General features: G+C 41.9%; 1 protein-coding gene across 1 annotated transcript in view; it reads left to right on the top strand.

Annotated features, from left to right (window-relative positions):
* Positions 1-250: 250 nt before the first annotated feature.
* The window catches only part of NEK6 (NIMA related kinase 6), a 93,613-nt gene continuing 78,107 nt past the window's right edge, over positions 251-15,756 (top strand). The window contains exon 1 of the mRNA XM_053373730.1: positions 251-388. The gene's annotated coding sequence lies outside the window, so the exon portion shown is untranslated. The remainder of the gene's footprint in view (positions 389-15,756) is intronic.

The following is a 15,756-nucleotide window of genomic DNA, read 5'->3' as shown; positions in this document are numbered from 1 at the left end:
GAGTGGCGGGCGGGAAGCCGGCGGTGACGCGTACGCGCTCGCTCCCGACGAGGGACGGAGGGAGGCCTGCGTGGCAGCTTGGGGACGGACGCAGGGCTGAGAGAGAGAGAGAGAAGAGGCGGGCAGGCGGGGGCGCGCGTGTGCGTGTGTGTATGTGCGCGCGCGCGGCGGTCGGTCGGTCGCTCGGGTGGCGAGTGGGTCGAAGTTGCGTCCGTGCGCCTCTGACTGACTGACTTGACTTGAGTGCCTGAGGGGTGAGAGCGCGAGGCTCTGCGGCTCCCCCCGCCCCCCCACCCGAGCGAGAGCGGGCAGGGGAGGGGGCTGCTGTGGCGGCGCGGAGCCCCTCCGGCGGGGAAGGCGCCTCCCTGGCGGAAGCAGCCGCCAGCAGGTAAGCGATGGCGGGGGCGGCGACCTGCCGAGAGGCCTCTTCACCTGGGCGGGCGGGGGGGGGCAGAGAGCGCCGAGCAGACCCCCCCGGCTCCCCTCAGCCTCGGACTCGGGACACGCCCCTCCCCCCGCCCGCGACCCCCGCAGGTCACCCCTCCCCTGCCGTGGCATTTCTGGAAGGGGGTCGCTTTCGCCCCCTCATTCCACCCCCGCAGCATTAAAAGCACCTCCAGCACCTTATAACTCCTTGCCCCCCCCCCGGTATTCTTATTTCTGTTCTTAGGAATGGCTCCCTTTTTAAATGCATCAGGTGTGCTGGCCTCCTAGAAGGTCTCCCTTAACCACGACGGCCGGCCGACCTGTTGGATTCGCGGGATCAGCTCTCATTTTCACCTCGGGCGGCGCCCCCGCCCCGCCGACCCCGCCCCCGGCCCTTCCCAGCTGAGCTTCCTCCCACGACTGCTGCTCTTCTCGTGGTGGGTGGCCGTAGGGATCCTCTCCAGGTGTTGTGGGTTAGGGGCACGAGTGGGCACAGGGCGCACTGGGGACCGTCTGTCTGGTGGGGTGGCTTGTGCCATCCTTGAGGAGGTGCCTCTGGCCCCAGGGGATTGCCATGGTCACTTCTGTGATGTAGGCGAACTTGCTGGCATGCAGCTGAATGCCCTTCTGGTGAGAGGTGACCTGGTGCCATGACTTTTTAATGTGTCTGTTTTACTTGGTTTTTAAAAACATCCCAACAGTTTGTGGTGTGTTTTCTAATGCAGAATCTGTGTGGGCCTCTCCAGTACAGTTCTGCTGTCATCTCATTATCTGACAGGTTTCTCTTCATTCCTGCTATCAAAGGATAAATTAGAGGCAGGCTTTGGGGATCGTGTCCAAGAATCCTGCCCAGTGTCTTTTCCGAGCCTTGATTTATGTCTGTAAGGCAGAAATTTGTTTGTCAGTGCACACATACCCATCATCCACATTCATTTTTGGGAGTTGCTCTTGCTATGGATAGAAAATTGTTTTCATAGGGCCATAGAATTGTAGAGTTGGAAGGGACCACAGGGAACATCTAGTCCAACCCCCTACAAATTCAGGAATCTTTTGCTCAACGTGGGGCTCAAACTCACAACCCTGAGATTAAGAGCACAGAGTATCCCTTCGCTTCCTCCTCGAAGAGTCTCATGTGGCCTTGAGGGGAAGAGCACAGGCTGTGCATACAGAAGGTCCCCAGTTCATTCCCTGGCAACTTAAATTCAAAGGGTCTTAGGTAGGAGTGCAGAAAAAAACTTGGGATTGCTGCTTCATTTCAGAGTAGACAACACAAAATCAACCATCTGATTCTGTACAACATAGTCACATACATTCAAATATGTGAACATATGGGGCTGTGTGAACAAAGAAGAGTGGGTTATAAATAAATATATAGTTGTGTAAGTGTTCATGATTTAAGACTGTTAATAGGAAAAATGTTTTTATTAAAAAGTATTTCACAGCAATGCAAACTTGAGATCTGGCGCCTGGCTAATTTCTAACACTGACTACATCAGGGTGTTTATCTGAATGGAAACCCAGGTTAAGGAGGCCATAAATTTGAAAGAGCTTATCAAATGGAAAGTCCCATTGTTGTCTTTCATTCGTTGGTCAACATAGCTAAAGTAAGAAGTTCCTGAAACAAACATTTCCCTCCTCACACAGTTTTGGTATAATCTGAATTTACTCATGTATTCAGTAAGAATTTTTTCTGGAACTGTGTGCATGGTTGAAATTTTTGCTAAAAATAGGGTTCTTTGTGTGGTTTAGTATCAGATTGCAAATTTTAATGTTGGAATTGGTGCTGGTGCTGCCTCCTCTGCCCAAAGGCATAACATAGAACAGTTGTTCTCATATAGCTTCTTTTTGCAGGGAATTCAGCCTCTTCTCTCACTTTCATGTTCTATTCTCTTTGGGAATAGCCTAGACTTGTGTGTGTGTGTGTGTGTTTTGTCGCTTTGCACACTAACAAGAACCCAAGGTGCATGATATCTCCCCGGATCTCCCTGCCTCCTCACAAAGCAGATGAGGGGGATCCTGGGCTGTGTGTGGCTGCTGCAGCCCACACACAGAAAGGTGATGTGACTGCAAGGAACTCTGCACCTGATCAGCCCTCATTCTTCCTGGCATTGGTTCTCCTTGTACTAGTGGGCAGAGTGATGAACTGTCCAGGTAGGCAGAAGCATCTTCAAAAGGCCTTAAACCGCCTTAAAAGCATATTATAAGAAACTAGAAGAGATACTGTCTGATACTGTCCAGGTAGGCAGAAGCATCTTCAAAAGGCCTTAAACCGCCTTAAAAGCATATTATAAGAAACTAGAAGAGATACTGTCTGAACCAATGAAAACAGTTATGAATGGAATTTTAAAAGAAGGACGAATACTAAAGTCTTGGGAAGAAGAATTTATCACTCTGATCCCCAACAAGGAATGCACCCAATATCAATCAAAAACTGAGCCTCTTGGGCTTGCTGATCAGAAGGTCGGCGGTTCGAATCCCCGCAGCGGGGTGAGCTCCTGTTTCTCGGTCCCAGCTCCTGCCAACCTAGCAGTTCAAAAGCATGTGCAAGTAGATAAATAGGTATTGCTCTGGCAGGAAGGTAAATGGTGTTTCTGTGTGCTGCTCTGGTTTCGCCCAAAGGGGCTTAGTCATGCTGGCCACATGACCCGGAAAAACTGTCTGCAGACAAACGCCGGCTCCCTCAGCCTGTAAAGCGAGATGAGCGCCACAACCCCAGAGTTGTCTGCAACTTATTTAACTGTCAGGGGTCCTTTACCTTTATCACTATTAAATATAAATTAACTTAAATAACGATTACTTAAATAACGATTACAAAATATTTGCTGATATCCTAGCCAACAGATTAAAAAGAGTACTGAATGAAATTATATATAAGAATTAAGTGGGCTTTCTACTAGGCAGACACATGTGCAATAATATGAGAAATATAATAGATATATTAGAATATTTGGAAGTAAGAAGAAAACAAAAAAAGATATATTGATGCTGGTAGATGCCGAGAAGGCCTTTGATAACATCTCTTGGAGATTAATAAAAAAAACTATAGAAGCCACAGGACTCGGAGAAAATTTCAGCAGGGTTATCGAGGAGATATACAGAAATCAGAGAGTCAAATTGATATTAAATAATGAGATAACAGAAGAATTTAAGATAAGTAAGGGGACCAGGCAAGGCTGCCCCCTCTCACCTTTATTGTTCATTATGGTACTAGAACTCCTAGTGATTGCAATAAGGAAAGATCGAGACATAAAAGGTGGGGAAGATATCGCACACGATAAAGGCACTTGCGGATGACCTGATATTAACCACTGAAAATCCAGAGGAAAGCGTACAAAATAATAGAAAAGATCCTCAAATTTGGAAAAGTGGCAGGATTTAAGTTAAATAAAAATAAGACCAACATGCTAGCAAAGAATACAAGAAAAAGAAGAATTACAGAAGAGCTCAGGACTAACGATAGTAAATAAGACTAAATACTTGGGAATCTGTCTGACGAATAAAAATAGCAATCTATTTGAGGATAATTATATAAAAATATGGAAAGAAATTAAAAGAGATCTGGAGATTTGGAACAGGTTAAAATTACCATTCTGTGGTAGGATATCAGTAGTGAAAATGAATGTGCTTCCCAAAAGGATGTTTTTATTTCAAATGATACCAATAATTGGAGGGGTAAGATGCTTTAAATCATGGCAAAGAGATATATCAAGATTCATTTGGCAGTACAAAAAGCCAAGAATTAAACATAAATTATTAATAGATAAGAAAAATAGAGGTGGATTGGCACCACCTGATTTAAATTTGTATTATGATTCAGTCTGTCTAAATTGGTTAAAAGAATGGATGATACTGCAAAATGCAGATTTATTGGATTTAGAAGGGTTGGACAACCGTGATGTGTGGCATGCCTACTTAGGTCATGAAAAGGTGAAAGTCCACAGAGGATTTCTTAACCATATTGTAAGAAGGTTGATATATAGAGTCTGTGAAAAGTACAAAGAATTATTAGAACCTAAAATGCTCTGGCGGCTTTGGCCTTTGGAGGCGATAGCAGTGAAAAGAAAAAATACGGAATCAAATTGGGCACATAAAAGGATCTGCTAGAAGAAAAAGATAACAAATTGAAATTGGAAAAATATGAGGAAGTAAAACATCACCTAACAGGGTGGATTCAGTACTACCAATTAAACGAAGTGTTCAGAACAGATAACAAAAAAGGTTTTGCAAGAGAAATTTCAATATTGGTCAAAGAATTACTACAAAATAAGACAAAGGTAATCTCTAAAATGTATGAAACTTTACTAGAGTGGGAGGTGAAGGATGAACAAGTAAAAGAGGTAATGATTAAATGGGCAATGGACACAGGCAAACCTATTCAGTTATCATCATGGGGGAGATTATGGAAAGAGAATTGGAGATTTACAGCTTGTGAGGCTGGGTGGGATTGAGTGTGGGTATGTATGAATATTTTTAAGGATTGTATGAAATGTATGTTTATATATTCGTACTATGTATGTATTAATGTTGAATTATTTTAATAAATTTATTAAAGATGTTTTATAGATGGTATTTAACACCAAGCAAAATATTTAAAATGTATAAACAAAATCTAAATTGTGTTGGAGATGCAATCAAGCATCGGAGACGCTCCTACATATGTGGTGGACCTGTGATAAAATCAAGAGCTTCTGGGATTTGGTATATGAAGAGTTGAAGAAAATACTTAAACAAACTTTTGTAAAAAAAAACGAGAAGCTTTTCTATTGGGAATATTAGATTCAGATATTGCTAGGGAAAACGCAAAAATATTCCTGTATTCAATATTGGTGGCGAGAATCCTAATTGCCAAAAACTGGAAAAACTAGTCAGACCAACAAAAATGAATGACAAGAAAAATTATTTGATAACCTAGAGCTGGCTAGAATGACAGATGCAGTTAGGGGTCAGTCTAAACAAAAAATTCAAAAGGAATGGGGAGAATATAGAGATTATCATAAAAAGTGGTGCCCTCAAATTAATACATGGACTTGTTTTGATTAACTTTTGCAAAACAAATTAAGGTATAAAAGTCTAAAATAGAAAGAAAAGTAGGAAAAACGGAATGAGAAGGAAACAGTTTATTACATATGAAAGTAGACCTGCGTTGAGGACGAAGGAAGTCAGTTAGGAGAAAACAAGAAGTGAAATATGGTTATATGTTTGTTTAGTATTTGTATCTATATTCATACTTGTATTTGTATTCTCTTGTTAGGTTTATTTTTTTTAGTGTTGTGAGTGTTTGTGTTGCAACAACAACAGCAGCAGCAGCAGCAGCAGCATTAAAAGACCTGAACAGCCTTAAACTGCTGGTCATGTTTATTTCCTCAAGTTTTAAGGAGGCTGGTTGGCACAGATCTGCCCTGAAACTTTATTATCCAGAAGACAAAACTGTTGTGAATCTATACAGTGAATTCCTTAGAATATGTGACACATACAATGCTTCACTTTTCTCAGAATAACCTATATACTTTAGCTGCAGTCATTGAACTCTTTTACCCAAGGAATAAGAGGGTTATGGCTTGTAGCCCAAATACCTTAAAACAGGAAATAATGATGTGCTTTGTTGCAGTTTGTAGGACTTAATATCACATAGAGCAGAGCTTTCCAAACTGTGTCGCGACACGTTAGCGTGTCCATTTCAGTGTATAGTTGTGTCACGTGACTGTTCCCCACACTTCTTTCAGAGCTGGGAAAAGGAGTTAGTTTAATCTCTGGTTTGCTAGTAAAACTGAATTACTATGTCGTGAAATGTTGATGCATGTCTAAAAAGTTTGTCACCAACAAGAGAAGTTTGGGAAGCTCTGATATAGAGCATAACTCTTTTGGAAGGAAAATTAAAAAGCAACAATTAGAGAGAAGTGAACTTCATTTGATTGCTAATTGCCCAAATAGGAATTGGGTCAATAACTGTAAATAACTGTAATTTATGTTGCTTCTATAGAATGGCATTTGTGGAGACTGCAAAGCGGAAGAGAGAAAGTACAATGAAAACAACATATTACCTCAGGAAAATGTAGGCTTACAAAAAGAATTGGTTACTTTCCCTCCTAACATTTATCATTTATTTGGTGCTAACAGTTGGACTAATGCAGGGATTCCCAAACTTGGGTGTGTGTTGGTAGCTGTTTTTCGATTACAACTCCCATCGTCCCTAGCTAGCAGGACCAGTAGTCAGGGCTGATGGGAATTGAAGTCCAAAAACAGCTGGAGATCCAAGTTTGGGAATCCCTGGGATAAAAAGCAAAATTGTGGACTGTAACATGCAGCTAACGCTGAGCAAACAAGTTGTTAGCATTTTAAAGAAACACAGCCTGGGGCATAAGCTCTAACTTTGTCCTCTTCCCAGCAGCAGAATAAACATTTTTATTTTCCTGGGCATTTCAACTGTAGGTGGCTGCAGTGCTCAACCAGGGGCGGTGGTATTTTGTACTGGGGGTTGGGACTTTTTTGGGATGAGCACTTTTAGTATTTTATTGTCTTTTTTTGTTTTATTGTAAATAGCTTTGGAGTGCCTCTGAATGTATGAAATGATATATAAATTAGCTAACTAGCTCATTTAGTAATATTACTTCAGTTAGCTTTTAATCTTTATTTATTATGAGATGTATTCTACATGAAATGCTTGCCATTAATATAGAAGGTTCTGAACAAGAAGGAATTGCGACGACCATTTCACACAGGGGTTCTGTTCCCAGCCTCTGTGTGCGATGGCAGAAGGCGAATAAAGGTACCCCAGCCTGCCTTGCTCTCTTCTGGGTCCAAAAGGACCTGTGCGTTGGCGATCGCTCATCAGTTGAATGCACCTCAGATTGTAGCCAACTGTACATGAATCATTGGGCTGGAATTGCTAATTTTACTATGTTTTTATATATGCTCAGGGTGGCTAGGGAAACCCAGCCAGGTAGGTAGGGAATAATAATAATAATAATAATATAACAACAACAATAATAAAAAGATAGTTCTCCACATTTGCATATGAATATATTTCAGTTGCTGCTGTCACTAAATTTGCTACATATAATATAGAAGGGAAATAATTCCTCAGAAGCCTCACCTGGATGCTACCAGAGCAAGTGCTGAGGATCCTACTGTGACAAGCTAGGGATAGTGCTAAATAATGTTGATTACCGTAAAAATGGGCTCTGGGTAGCCATTTCACAGTGTCTTCCCACTTGAAATGGTGTAAATAAGATCCTAGTGCTTAAGATTGCCTGAAGCAGCATTATTGTAAGGTTTTGCCAGATTTTCAGGCTTCATAAGATGAAGTAGACTTTTTAACATTTTGACAAAATGCTTAGTGAAAGGTAGTCAGAATATTCCAAAGATCAAATGCCTGCTTTAATGGATTGCTCCTACAGGCCTAATAGCTGAACATAAGACTTTATTTTCCCTTTGTGTGCCGAGTAAATCAACCTTGTACAGTAGTTCTCTTTATGAGAAGGCTAAGTATCTTTTTACATACATTGTTTTTAAATTCAAGAGAACAAAAGTCAAAATACATTGCCCATTATTGTCTTCCTGTAAGGTGTATGGTTTCTTAGTTCAATATTCAGGCAGATCATAACACGTCATTGTTTTTTACAGCTCGTGTCATTTCAAGCCTCTAACTCTACAAAGACTGCAACCTCCAAAATTGCCTCTATCCCTTTGAGTATTGTTAATGTTGATGTTAATGTTGTTCTCTGAGTGAACCAAATTTTTGGTGTTAGCACACAGTGATATTTAGCACTTTAAAAGTGTGTACCAATATTTTAAAAATGGTGTAAGCATCAGTATCATCATTTAGTGCAGAGGTTTTCAACCTTTTTGAGTCCACGGCTCCCTTGACCAACTCCATTCTTTGTGGGGCTCAGGGGCCCAGTTATGTCCCCCTTGCCTGCAGAGCTGGCAGCCCCTTACCCTTTTTCGAACACCCTCCCCTGTGGAGTGTTCCCTCAGCCTCCTCTCCTCTCCCCTCTCCCTGGGAGTCCTCTGGGCAGTTGCTGTCTCTGGTCTCTGAGCTGCCCCCTCCCCGCCCCAAAGAAAGATGCCTCCTCACACTGCCCCACAGGGGCTGGGGAAGCACCCCCTGGCCAGCCCCAGAGGCACACCATTCGCCTGGGGAGCTTATAGCCAGGGCTGCTGCAACAAACAGCTGTGCAAGCCTTGGGGAGGCAGAGATAGAGGAGGGCATCAGAGGAGGGTGGGAAGGAAGGAAAGAGGGACAGAGGCCAGGGTTGCCCACCGCACCCCTGACCATCCTTCAAAGCATCCCAGGGGGCCTTGACACACTGGTTGAAAACCACTGATTTAGTGAAGTAGAGATAATATAGCCAATCTGAGTCAGTAAAGGGCACTTATAAATAAAATTGGGACTATTTCTGTTATGTTTACTGTGTCTATTTGAGCTTCCTTTGCAAGTTCCAGAAGCACCTCATCATAAGAGTGTTCTTGCTTCAGTTCTTTGCCGTGGGAACTGTGGGATTTACATTACGTTTTGTGTTTTGTTTTTTTGTAATTAAAAATACTCTCTCCAGTTTCCTGATACGGTGAACAATGATTTATTGTTGTTCCTCAACCTTCCAAATAGTAATAGAGCTGTGACATCCATTTTAAATGTTACACTTTCTTACATACACTAACAAAAATGTTTCCAAAGTTTTGTGTGCTAAAATGTCTTATTGAAATGACTTGAGCCGACTTGCATGTGGAATCTGAAGGAGTCTTCCTAGTTGTTTCCCTCAGTTGGATTTCATGTGAGGAACAAGCATCTTTCCAAAGATGCAGGCCTTTTTCTCTCTCCCCTGGTGGGCAGTTGTGCTGATTTCGGCCACAGAAATTGTGCTAGCAAATACTGTCTGCAATACTTGGATCACTTCCTGCAGAATTGCCCCAAACTGCTCAGTTTGAGGCTTCCCAGCCTCCTATTATAGGAGATCATCTGGCTGTGTTGCCTCATAAAATTTTTAGATAAACCGTAGAGGTGCATAGTAGAATGCGAGACATAGAACTTAATATTTTTGAGTAAAATGCTTCTGACTCAAGAGGCTGAGCACATTGCTTTATAGATCCTTCTTTAAAGAGCAGATTTAGAAGTGCAGATAACTTTGCTTAATATTGATTTTGACACATTGCCCAGAGCTGCTTTGAAATAGTAATTCTCCCCTGGAATTCAACTAGTGTCCCTGCAGCGACTCTCTTGTAAGAGCATGCATTTAATGTTTCCCCCTCTACATTTTTAAAAGCAATAAACTTCTTAGAATTTTTTATACTTTATCAAAATAAACATGATGATATTCTATTCTTGCTTTTACACAACAGAGTCAGGGAGCCTAGAGAATTCTTTAATAACAGCAAGTTCTTTCCTCATAATTACCTCTGCTGTAGAGACTCAAAGGAAACAAATGTAATATTCTTGTCATAAAAGTGGAGCCTTTTGCACTGTTCAGCGTTTTGACACTGAACGAAATCCCATAGTTAGAAAAACGTATATATTTTGAAGTTGAAGGCAATAGAGACTCGCAGTGCCTAAATTTTAGACCAGTTGTTAGAACCATATTAATTCATGACTGAATGGTTTTCTTTAATGGAACAACTGTGAACTGTTAAAAGAGTTCATAAACTGGCCACTTTACCAGAACTGTGAAATGTGGAAAGCAGTTCCCTATTGGTTATTTAAAAATAATGCTGGGAAGAGCAGGATGGCTGCTTCTTTCTCTCTTGGGGTGGGGGCACACGTCTTGTATCTTTCTCCTGTTGAACTCTTTATTTGAAATAAATAAAATGCCATGGTTTAGTGCCCTCTTATTGCAGAGATGAAGGATAAATTGATAGGCTCTGTGAACTCTTGCCCTAGTCTAGAATGCTCTTGGAACAGGTGCTGGCCCACACCCTCTCAAAGGGCTCGCAGCCTTTCCATTTTGAAGAGTGGTGTGATGTTTACTGTTCTCTAATTACTTTTGTTGCTTCATCTGTGAACTTTGAGAATTCTCTTTATTATTAAATGAGAAACGTCCTTCAGCCTTTTGAATGGACATGAAACTGAACCTGTACTCTTAAGTTGTTTGGGAGGGGATGGGTGCCAAGTAGCTGGGATTGCTTTTTCAGACTGTGTGTTTGTATGTATTTGTAAAGTGACGTGCAGGGGACTGGAACCCGGGCATCTGCTTGTCAGTGTCTGCCTCTTGAGTCAGCAGTCTGCTCCTGGCTCAAGTGGGTGTAGGACAGCTCAAGTTCCAAATTTTCCCCTTTCCTATGAGCCAGCTGCTGTCCATATTACTACTAGAGAGTGACTCTGAGCATGCTGTGAATTTGAATGTGTGCCAGGGAGGAGAGGAAATCTTTTTTAAAAAGGAGGATGTTTGGAATAATGGAATAGAATATGTGTGCTCACTGCAAGATTCTAAGGACTATAACACTTTTTGGTTTGCAGAATGTCAGAGCCAACTGGGGCAAGCTGGCTTGCAGAATAATTTGAAAAAAGATGGATGTTTTTGGTCTGCAAAATATATTTTCACTTGATTGCTTGTTCAGAAATCGTCAGTGTTCTTCAAGCTGCACCTCCATAGAGATCTAGAGGCAACTCCTAGGCATGTCTGTGAGATGGTTGAATGAGCTGCTGAAAGAACGGGCCTGTGATATCCATAAACAATTTTCACCTGAAGTATTTACTGCTGAGCAGCTAGGTATAAAGAGCATTGTGTAAGGGAAGGGGGCGGGAGTTAATAGATTTGTAATGTGATGCAGCTGTGCTTTCATCTTCTTGTCTTTCATCACCGTTGCCCTAATGCTGCAACACACATGAATTAATCTATACAAGGGCAGACTTGAATTTTCAGTCCAAAAATAGTGCCCTGATATATCCCACTGTTTCCAGATAAGATCCATCTAGTCCAGCATCTTTCCCCCCACAATGGAGGTCCACCAGTTACAACAGCCCTAATGCTCAGTTGTAAACTGTCTCTGTACATGAAGATTCCTTTTAGACGTCATGACCAATAGTCTGTAAACTTGTTCACCTTGGATATGTCCAATTTTTCTTTGAAATGCATCTAAGCAGCCCACCAACCCATCTTATGGGAAGAATTATATTAACTGCACTGTGTGAAGAACTATTTCCTTTTGTCTGTTTTGAATTTACTCCCATTGGGCGACCTTTCATTTTAAAGCTAGATTAGGGGGAGAGAAAATTCTCTGCTTTCACTTCCTCCATACCATGCATAATTTTACAACTATCATGCCGCTGTGAGTTGTCTGTTTTGAAACTAAAACACCTCCGTAATTTAGGCTTGCATCATGTGGAAAGGGCTAAAACCCCTCTATGTTTTCATTTTTGGGATGACCACACCATACATTAAAGGCATTACGATACAGACAGTTTTATTCTCGTTTTCCTAATAAACATTATCATGTAATTTGCCCTTTTCAGTGCTGCTGTACACAGTCGATCTCTCCTAGATAGTCACTGCCGATTCAGACCATCACTTTTAAGAGTGAAGTAGAATATTTTTGCTCTAATGTGCATCACATTATCTTTTCTTAAACTGAACCTCATCTGCCATTTTACTGCACATTTGCTCCATTTGGAGAGGTGCTTAACAGTCTGCTTGAATTTTCACTATTCCTGAGTAATTTGATTTGATTTGCAACGTTGGCTACCTCACCTGTCACCACTGGCTCTAATTGTGAACAAGTTACTTAGCATTGGTCTCAATGCTGATTCCTCAGGACCTGACTGTTAACTTTTCAAACAGTTGTTGGTATCCAGCATATTCCACAGGGCAGTCTAGCAAAGAATTCCTCCAGCCTTCCTCTTTAGAGAAGTCCTCTTCAGTCTTCCTGTTTAAATCCTTTGCCATCCAACAATCTTGACTGCCTCACCAGCTGATTTCCTGCTTCCAAATTTTAACATATGTTTTTGTTGTTAGTAGTGATATTTTTAGCAGTGTGCTCCTCAAAGCCCACTTCCACAATAAATCCATGATATTCACATCCTTGTTAGCTGTTTGTTCTTCTCCACCCACTCTGCTCCCTTCCCAGTACAGTGGCAGCGGGAGGCCCCATTAGCTAAAGTGGTGCTTCAAGTTAAGAACAGTTTCAGGTTAAGAACAGACCTCCAGAACGAATTAAGTACTTAACCCAAGGTACCACTGTATTGAAATTCTGCTTGAAGCTCCCTGGTACAGGGGCCTGTTGCTTTTGATTATGGAACTCTGAAAAGCTCCAGCTACTTTGTTAGCTGTGTATGAATATTATTTACATTATTGTCACTAAAAAAGAAAAAAGACCAGCCATGGTATCTCATTCTAGAAGTTCTAAGCTTTAGGGCACAATTAGTAAAACCCTGTTACTGCTTTTCAGTCTGATTTGTGGGAAACCTGCTCCTTGACAGAAACAAGGTAATTAGTTAGTCCCAGAGAATCCATGAAAAACTCTTGGCCTCCTAGTCTTTGATTTTCTCACTCAACAACCTGTGCTTAATCTTTGTTGCCAGAGAAGAAGAAGGTATCCCTGTGTGCAAGATCTTGGTGATGGAGTGTGTTTCAGACTCCCAGTTGGGCCAGGCAGAGCTTACTATACTAAAACATTTATGTAGAGTTCTTCGTACATCAGAAATGAGTAGTGGATTCTTTTTCTTTCCTTTGCAGACTCTGCTTAATCAGTTTGGAAAATCTAAGCGATGACTTTTAGCTCTTAGAGGATTAAGAACCAGAGCTGCTTTTTGTGGCAAGTTGTATATATTAAAGTCAGCCCTACATTAGTAAATAAACTCTGTTACCATAATCATCGTACTTAGTGTAAGCGCTTCTTGGGTGAATATTAAAGATCTGTTAATCTTTATGGTATTTATAGGATAATTTTTTAACTCGCTTGAGCTTCTTACTGCTTTCACAGGTCAATTACTCCAATTAATAACATCTTGTCAGCTATAAGAACATTACCATCCAAGAGTACAGTGCAGATTGTAATTTTTTTACCTGCTTGATTTGATTCTTCAGACTTTCTTCTCCCTTAGTGATTGAGGCTTGAGGTTTAATTCTTCTTATTTGATGTCTCACTTCATAGCCTCCATGAAGTCCCGCATATGGGATCTGCACTAATGTGAAGCTGACTACTTTTGAATATTCTAGAGCAGGCATCCCCAACCTGTGGCCCTCCAGATGTTTTGGCCTACAACTCCCATGATCCCTAGCTAACAGGACCAGTGGTCAGGGATGATGGGAATTGTAGTCCAAAACATCTGGAGGGCTGAAGGTTGGAGATGCCTGTTCCAGAGCTTTAACCAGTGTCCCTCCCTCCCTCAGGAGGTGGTCGCTAGCATGTACAACTGACCTTCCCCGCTCAGTTCGCTTCTTGGCACTGCATTGGCAGTGGCTGGTAGAACATCCTTCATGACCGCATACCTTCTGTGACGTTGGTGTGCTGTTCTTTGTGAGCCTTCCAGTTTTTCTCATCTCTGGTTTGCATCCCCCATTTTATATCTATGGATATCAGCTTCACTGGCTTTGTGCTGCAGCATAGCAGATCTCATTTGAAAACAGTGTTTGAAACTAACCAGGCGCCAGGCGCTTTTTGTGACTCGGGAGCACCCCCTGGCAGCCAAGTGATTTCCTGTCACAAGGTTTGCGACTGAAATCTCCACCACGGGAGGGTGAGGGCAGTGTCCCTGACTGACCGCAAAAGCTGAAAAGTTGTTATAAGCTATTGAGCTTCTGGCATTCCCTTTGAACTCCTCATGAAGCCTTTGGATGCGCTGAAGAGGGAATCTTACTCCATTGTGGTCTCTTTGCATAAGTAAACAAACAAGCTGCAACTTTGCACCTGGTTGTATGGATTGCTTCTCTCTTGGGGGCAGGAGGGGAGCTCGGGCTGATAGTAAATCACAAACTTTGTTATAAAAGTAGTATTTTTAAAAAAGTGTTTTCCCTCCTTCAAGAAGTAAGAAAATGACAAGTTTTGCCCCTCGCTCTGTGTTTACCTTGCTGTCCAAGGAAGGCCTCCTGTAGGGCAGATAATTCCCGCCCCCTTTTAAATGTGTTCTACTTGTGTGTGTGTGTGTATTAGTATATGGGGATGTAGCAGTTCTGTTGAGGACTAAGCCTTGCCTTGGTGTGTGTGTTAAAAGCATACTGCAAGCATAAAAGTCGGGATTTTAGTGCATGATTTCTAAACCACCAGTGCAGCCCACCAGCCATGCATAGTGGCCCTTTTTCCTGCTGCCTGCCTTCAGTTGCAAGAACCCTCCTGGCTACAGTGCATGTCTGGTGGGCTGCATTCAGCTTGGTGGGCCATCAGATGTGTAGGCATGTAATATGTGCTTTTGTTAGTACAGAATGAGGAAATGGTAGTTACTCCAGATTAATTTACAAAGGTATGATATGAGGTGCTCCTTTTATTTGTCATGCTTTCTTTTTGGAATGGTTAATTGCTTCCATTTTTCAAAAGGCCACAAAAGAAACTTTAATCCAAGGGAATCAAAACAGCATTTCAGCAGGGGGCTGGTCCACTGTCCTTCAGACCTTGTGGGGGGCCGGGCTATATTTTTTTGGGGGGGGGAATGAACAAATTCCTATGCCCCACAAATAACTCAGAGATGCATTTTAAATAAAAGCACACATTCTACTCATGTAAAAACACTAGGCAGGCCCCACAAATATCCCAGAGATACATTTTAAATAAAAGGACACATTCTACTCATGTAAAAACACACTGATTCCCGGACCGTCTGTGGGCCGGATTGAGAAGGTGATTGGGCCAGATCTGGCCCCCGGGCCTTAGTTTGCCTGCCCATGGTGTATATTATAGTACATTTCAAAATGGATCTTTTAGAGCTGGAAAAGATTCAGAAAAGGGCAACCAAAATGATTGTGCAACTGGAACAACTCCCCATGAGTAAAGTTTACAACAATTGGGGATTTTTAGTTTAGAAAAATTATGCTGGGTGTGGTGTGAAGAAAGGGGATAGAGACATGTTTCCTTCTCTCATAACACTGGAATCTGAGGTCATTCAGTGAAATTGAACCACTTTGTGAGGTCCACCCGAAAAGTGGTGTATAAATAAATAAAGTAAATTGAATATTGGAAGATTTAGGACTGACAAATACAACTTCATGCAGTGCATACTTAACCTTTTGGAATTTACTGCAGTAAAATGTAGTGATGGCCACTAACTTGAATGGTTTTTAAAAGGATTTAGCCATGAATTTGTCTACTGATGGCTATTAGCCATCATGGCTGGGTATTACCTCTAGTATCTGAACTGGTCTGCCTCTGAATGCCAACTGCTGGGGGGCACAGGTAAGGAGAGTGCTA

The sequence above is a fragment of the Podarcis raffonei genome, chromosome Z (genome assembly GCF_027172205.1).
Source record: "Podarcis raffonei isolate rPodRaf1 chromosome Z, rPodRaf1.pri, whole genome shotgun sequence".
Lineage (NCBI taxonomy): Eukaryota > Metazoa > Chordata > Lepidosauria > Squamata > Lacertidae > Podarcis > Podarcis raffonei.
This window is presented reverse-complemented; position numbering and strand designations above follow the sequence as displayed.